Below are 5,915 nucleotides of genomic sequence, written 5' to 3'. Positions count from 1 at the left end.
GTTATAAAATCAATGTAAGCTTATTTTGTAGTTGTTGTTGTTTTGGGGTCACACACAACATTGCTCAGGGATCACCTCTGGTGGGCTTAGGTGACCATATGGGTTGCTGGGGATCAAGCCCACATCAGCTGCTAGAAAGGCAGAAACCCTACCCACTGTGCTGTCACTCCAGCCTCAAAACATGCTTATTTTAGAACAATCACAAAGTACAGGCAAGCAAAAAGAAAATATTTATTATCTAGTAATCTTTCAATGTAAACAAAATCACTTAAAACTGCTGGCATCCCATATGGTCCTCTGAGCACCACCAGAAGTGATTCCTGAGTGCAGAGCCGGGAGGAACCCCTGAGCATCTCCTGGTGTGGTCCAGAAACACCCTCATACCCTCCAAAACAGCTGCTGTAACCCCCCAATATAATTATTCTACTTATTTATTCACCTATTTCCTGCCTAATGTCTTTGATTGCTTAAACAGAACTGATTTCTTGGGGCCAACTAATAGTACAGTGAGTAGGATATTTGACTTGCACATGGTCAACCCACATTTGATCCCTGGCATCCCATATGATCTCTCAGACCCACCAGGACTGATCCCTCAATCCAGAGCCAGGAATAAGCCCTGAGCACCTCCAGGTGTGCCCCAAGACAAATACAAACAAACAATTGATTCCAAAATGATACATTGACTTTGTGTCATGTACATGTCTATCTACAGTTTATTCTTAGAATGTGCAAAACTAATCCCATATAATTGTACAATTATACAAATTCCATTTCAGTATGGCACCATCTTGAAATTCTTTGCATTTGTTTTTTTGTGGATCACACTCGACTATATTCAGGGATTACTCCTGGCTCTGCACTGTGTAAGGCAAGGGTGCACCAGTTGCACTATCACTCCAACTCCTAAAATCATGAAATTCTCAACATTATGCTTGAAATTGTATTTTGGATGTAGAAACTGAGTAAGTCATACAATATGCTGAGGACTTACTCATCTCCCACCTTATACTGCACATTGACTGCCAGCAAGAAGTCCCAGCTGCAAGTTCTCTGCTTCCAACAAGCAATTGTTGGGTTTGTTCTACCTGTCTATAGTTTTCCCTACACTGGAAACTTTTCATGCGTACAGCAAATACATCTGACCTGCTCACTCTTACATTCCTAGAAACTTGCAAAAGGGCTGACTGTAAGAATTTAATCATTGGTTAAGAAAACACTTCTTGTCCCAGATGATAGAAAAACACATCTCCAGAGTAAAAAATAACTTAGACTGACTTTGAAAACTGTCAATAACTTGAGTAATTGGTGAGATGGTAAGAAGATATAAGATGATAAAAACTAAAGTTCAACTTTATTTCCCAGCCTCTGGGATGTCATTTAAGATTACTGAGTACAAGAATACCATGATCCAGTATCATTTCTGATTACTATGGCAGCTGGATATGGAATACATTATATATAAAGACAAGAGTGAAGACAAGAAGATGAAGAGACTCTGTAACTGTGGAGAAATGAGGCAACAGAAACTTCAGCATGGAATATAGGGAGAGGTAAAATCAAAGGCTCAGGTTTAAGAAGTTTCGGGACTTACAGTACTTGATTAATGAATGGAAGAGTGTCATTATTTCATATGCATAGGAAAAGTAAGGAAAAGAAAAACCAGGAAGTTACTAATCATATTTCTAACTATAACAATATTGATGATGAGAACTTTTTAAAATTCACAACCTCTTGCAATAATCTTCTTTTAACTAAACATTAGCACATCTTTTCAAACACATCTGTTGGATAGAACACTATTTCTCTTCCCAGAAAACCACAATCAGCTGTCTCTGCATTAGAATACATGAATCTAAATTATGGTATTGAGAAGTGTTGCTAGTTGCTGACAAATCAAATAGGTAGATGGCCACCTTATTTCACCTCTTTGTCTATGATTGTAAATATTACTGCTACTATGGTGCTCCATAGATTTGTACCAGCAAATAGGGAACTGTAAATAAAGATAAACTCATTTTAACACAAAGTCAGTGATTCTTAGCATTAAGAATTCATCTTGCATTTTACACACTGTTAGCAAAAGATACTATTATCACAGAAATATGTAATTCATGACTGATCTATTCATAATCTGAATTTTTTAATGTGGCAGAAAATGCTATGTTAAATTCATCTTATTTTCAGACAAAATATTTTAACTTTCTTGATACAGACCTTTAAAATATAGAAGATATTAGAATGAAGAAATTAACTGTTATTCTATATTCAAACCTGATTGTATATTTCAAAACCTGACTCTATGCCAGGCTGTTTTCACTGGGCAGCCCAGAGGGGAGTGGGCGAGAGCCCTCCGCACCCAAAGGGAGCCAGTCCTGTCAGCTGACCTCCACTACCCAACCATCGCCATGCTCCAGGCCGCTTCCCGGATGGACCAGTCACTTAATACACACATAAGACACTTCCTACCCATTTTCCATAATTACCACACCATGTTTGATGGAGTTCAGACAGTAGGCAACAAAGCTACTGAGAGTATCCGCCCACACAGGCAGAGACTGGCAAGCTCCCCAAGAAATGCCAAAACCAGTAACTACAACATTCCCCTGACCCTGAAAGAGCTTCCAATCGTTGTTAAAGACAAGTAAGAAGAGACTGCTAAAATCTCAGGACTGGGATGAATAGAGTCATTACTGGTACCTACTCAAGTAAATAGACAAACAATGGGATGACAATGACAGTGATGCAGTGATTATGTATATATTTCTTTTAAAAAATAAACTTACCCATCAACATATGTTTGGATTCTGAGTATCTAATAAATTATCTTTAATTCTTTGGTTTTCATACAAGCAAAATAGCATTTTGACTCCAGAAAAAAAATTTTTCCATCCCATTAACAATATAACACCAATATATTAAAAATATTAAATCTTAGTATTTTAATGTATAGTTATAAATGTGGAGCTTGTACGTCTCACTTGTAGGAAGTAGTTTGATAGTGTCAGTTAATAAAGCAGGGTGAAAATCCATATGCATATGAAAGAGTAAGGACACTCATGAGAAGAGACTCAAAGTCCAATTGGAATGCAAAAAAGTCTAACACTCTTTCCTTTAAAGGGCTTTAAATTCCCTTTTGTTGTTACAAGATGGAGAAAGAAGCCACCTCAATAAAAGGATGCTGACCTTAGCAAAAAGTAAAAGCAAATTACAGAGAGCTTGATTTAGAGATGCAGAGATGTAGCAATCATTGACACACTTAACAACTAAGAACTCAGAGATAAAGCATGTGTCAAGGACAAAACTTATTAACATGCATCCATGTTCTCTCCCACCCCATTAAAAAAAATCTGTCTTCTCCCATTTAGCACTTTCTCTCTGTTCCTGATCTTCTAAGGACGTAAAGTAGTCTCTACCAGATAGGTTACTCTCATATTACTCTGGAGAGTGGATCTAGCAGAGAATCTTAAAAGAACACTGTGCTCAGAAAAACCCCATGCTTAGTTTAATATTCTGCTATAGCCATCTGGAAAGTCATAATCATTTCTGAACAAGGGACCCACATTTTCATATTGCCCAGGGTATCAAAAATTATGTAGCTGGGCCTAATTTCAGGAGATGGAAAAATTCATGAACAGCAGCAGTTATTACAGAGCACACAAACAGCTAGTCAGAAAAAGCCACACTCAACAGATGATAAGGATCAACAGAACTTGCCAGCAAAGCCTAGAAGAACATAAGCAGACCAGAATCTTGGTTTCTGTATCTCTTTTCTAAGAAGCAAAAGTGATGAATGGTTTGAATCTTAAATCAATTCAACATTTGTCAAAATATGAACCTAAATATCTTTACACATTTAAGTTTTTCTCCCCTATTTTCAGATGTAGAGCTCAATAGTAAAGGAACATCAATTATTGAAAACAAAATGTTCTGAGGCAGGAGCATATAAATAGTACAGCTGGTAGGGCATTTGCCTTGCATGCTTCAGACCCAGGTTGAATTCCTTGGGCATCCCATATAGTTCTCAGAGCTGGTCAGGAGTGACCCCTGAACAAAGGAGCAGAGTCAGGTCTAACCTCTGAGCAGTGCTGGTGTGGTGCAACCCTCCCCTCCCCGATTTTTTAAACTCATATCTTTCCCCCTTCTAAATCAATACATGAAAACTTGGTCTTTCTACAAAAAGAAAGAATCGCACTCTCAAAAAATCGACTATTTTTTCTGGGTTTGGGGCCACATTCAAAGCTCAGGACTCACTTCTGCTTTGAGCTCCTGGGATCACTTCGGGCAGAAGACTCTGGGGACTGTATGCAGTGCTGGGAATCGAACCTGGGTCAGCTATGTTAAAGATAAGCACTGTATCTGCTGTACTATATCTCCAGCTCCAGAAAATAAGCGATTTTAGCTTCAACAACTTTAATTCTTACACGAGTTAACCTTGAATGTTTTAGTTATATACACCACAGTTTAAGCTCTCTTCTGTTTAGTATTTTGAATATAGGATGATCAAAATACTTGGGTTGGAATTGGAACAGCTAGTTTACTCTCAGCAATCATCTGGACTTGTAGCTTGAAATAGGGTATTTGCAGGGATGATTAGCAGTAAGATATGACAACCCAGGAAATGTGTACGTTACAAGTCCAGAGCAGATTTTAAAAATATACCAGATGGTTAGTCATTATTTTTTCCCCAAAGTTCCTCATGAAAACATATGAAATACTTCATTTCTCTTGAAAGTAAGGTTACTCAAACACAAAAGAATAGATGATTTCTCAACTAGAGAAATGTCTTATTACTTCAAAATAATATGAATGGTATATAATGCTCTTTTCTTGTAAAATTAAGAGACATTATTCTGGCTAACCTGTTTCTCACTCAAAAAAAGGTGACCCTTTCATCACCAGAAATTTCCTTGCCCTGTTACCCTTCTCTTTAATTTAGTACATTTGCTGGCCTCTTGTGTAGTATTTTAGTAGATTAAATGAATAAATAAATATGCCATGGAATGGAAACAGAGGGTAGTGGTGAGACACTTCCATACTATTTACTTGTGAGTTCATCACCAAGAGTGATTCAGGTTTACTCCTCCAAATGAGATAGCCCAGGTTAAGCCAATACTCCTTCACATCATATACACTAGGACCTTAGCGTGATATTCACTTCATTATTTGGGGAGGAGTATGCAGGGTTTAAGGCCACTCCAGGAGTGCTAAGGACTTATTCCTGGCTCTGTTCTCAGGGATCACTCCTTGTAATGCAGGAGATGGGGGGTGGGTATATGTAGTGCCAGGGATCAAATCTGTATGAGCAGTATGCAAGGTAAGCATCTTACCTACTATATTATCCCTCCACTCCAGATCCACAAGTCCATTATTTTTGTTCTAATTATGAAAGAGATGATATTCCAAAGTATCTGTGCTTTGATCTCAGTACTGACTGGTTGTGCTATGGCCTTTTGGAAAATCATAATCATTTTCTCTACTTCTTTTCAACACTTGCACCTACTACCAGGTCTGCTAAAGGAGCTGGTCAAGATTTCCCAGGAAAATATGGAAGGAGAGATCTGTAAAAAGTTATTTAGACTGTAAAAGGATTTGTGTCTGCATCACGATTTTCTGATATATGCCCCCTTATCATCTATTTTAACTTTGTTTCTCAGATCTTTCGTTCATATAAGAAGCTCAATGTCTATCTAATTCAATGTGACATCCCAGAATCTAGGAAACACACAGTAGGCTGTTAATAATATCTGTTACATGAACAGACAAATCATAAATGTTGACATTTAGCATTACAGAGCCCACTCTATTTTACAGTAGTGCGGTTGCCAAAGGTCAACGGAATACAGAGCTAACCCTAACAGTGATGGATTTCTATATTCCACTACTCAGAATCCTGAGTTATTAGCACTTTCTCC

Source organism: Sorex fumeus, unplaced genomic scaffold, assembly GCF_029834395.1.
Source record: "Sorex fumeus unplaced genomic scaffold, SorFum_2.1 ptg000054l, whole genome shotgun sequence".
Classification (NCBI taxonomy): domain Eukaryota; kingdom Metazoa; phylum Chordata; class Mammalia; order Eulipotyphla; family Soricidae; genus Sorex; species Sorex fumeus.
Note: the sequence above shows the minus strand (reverse complement) of the source record.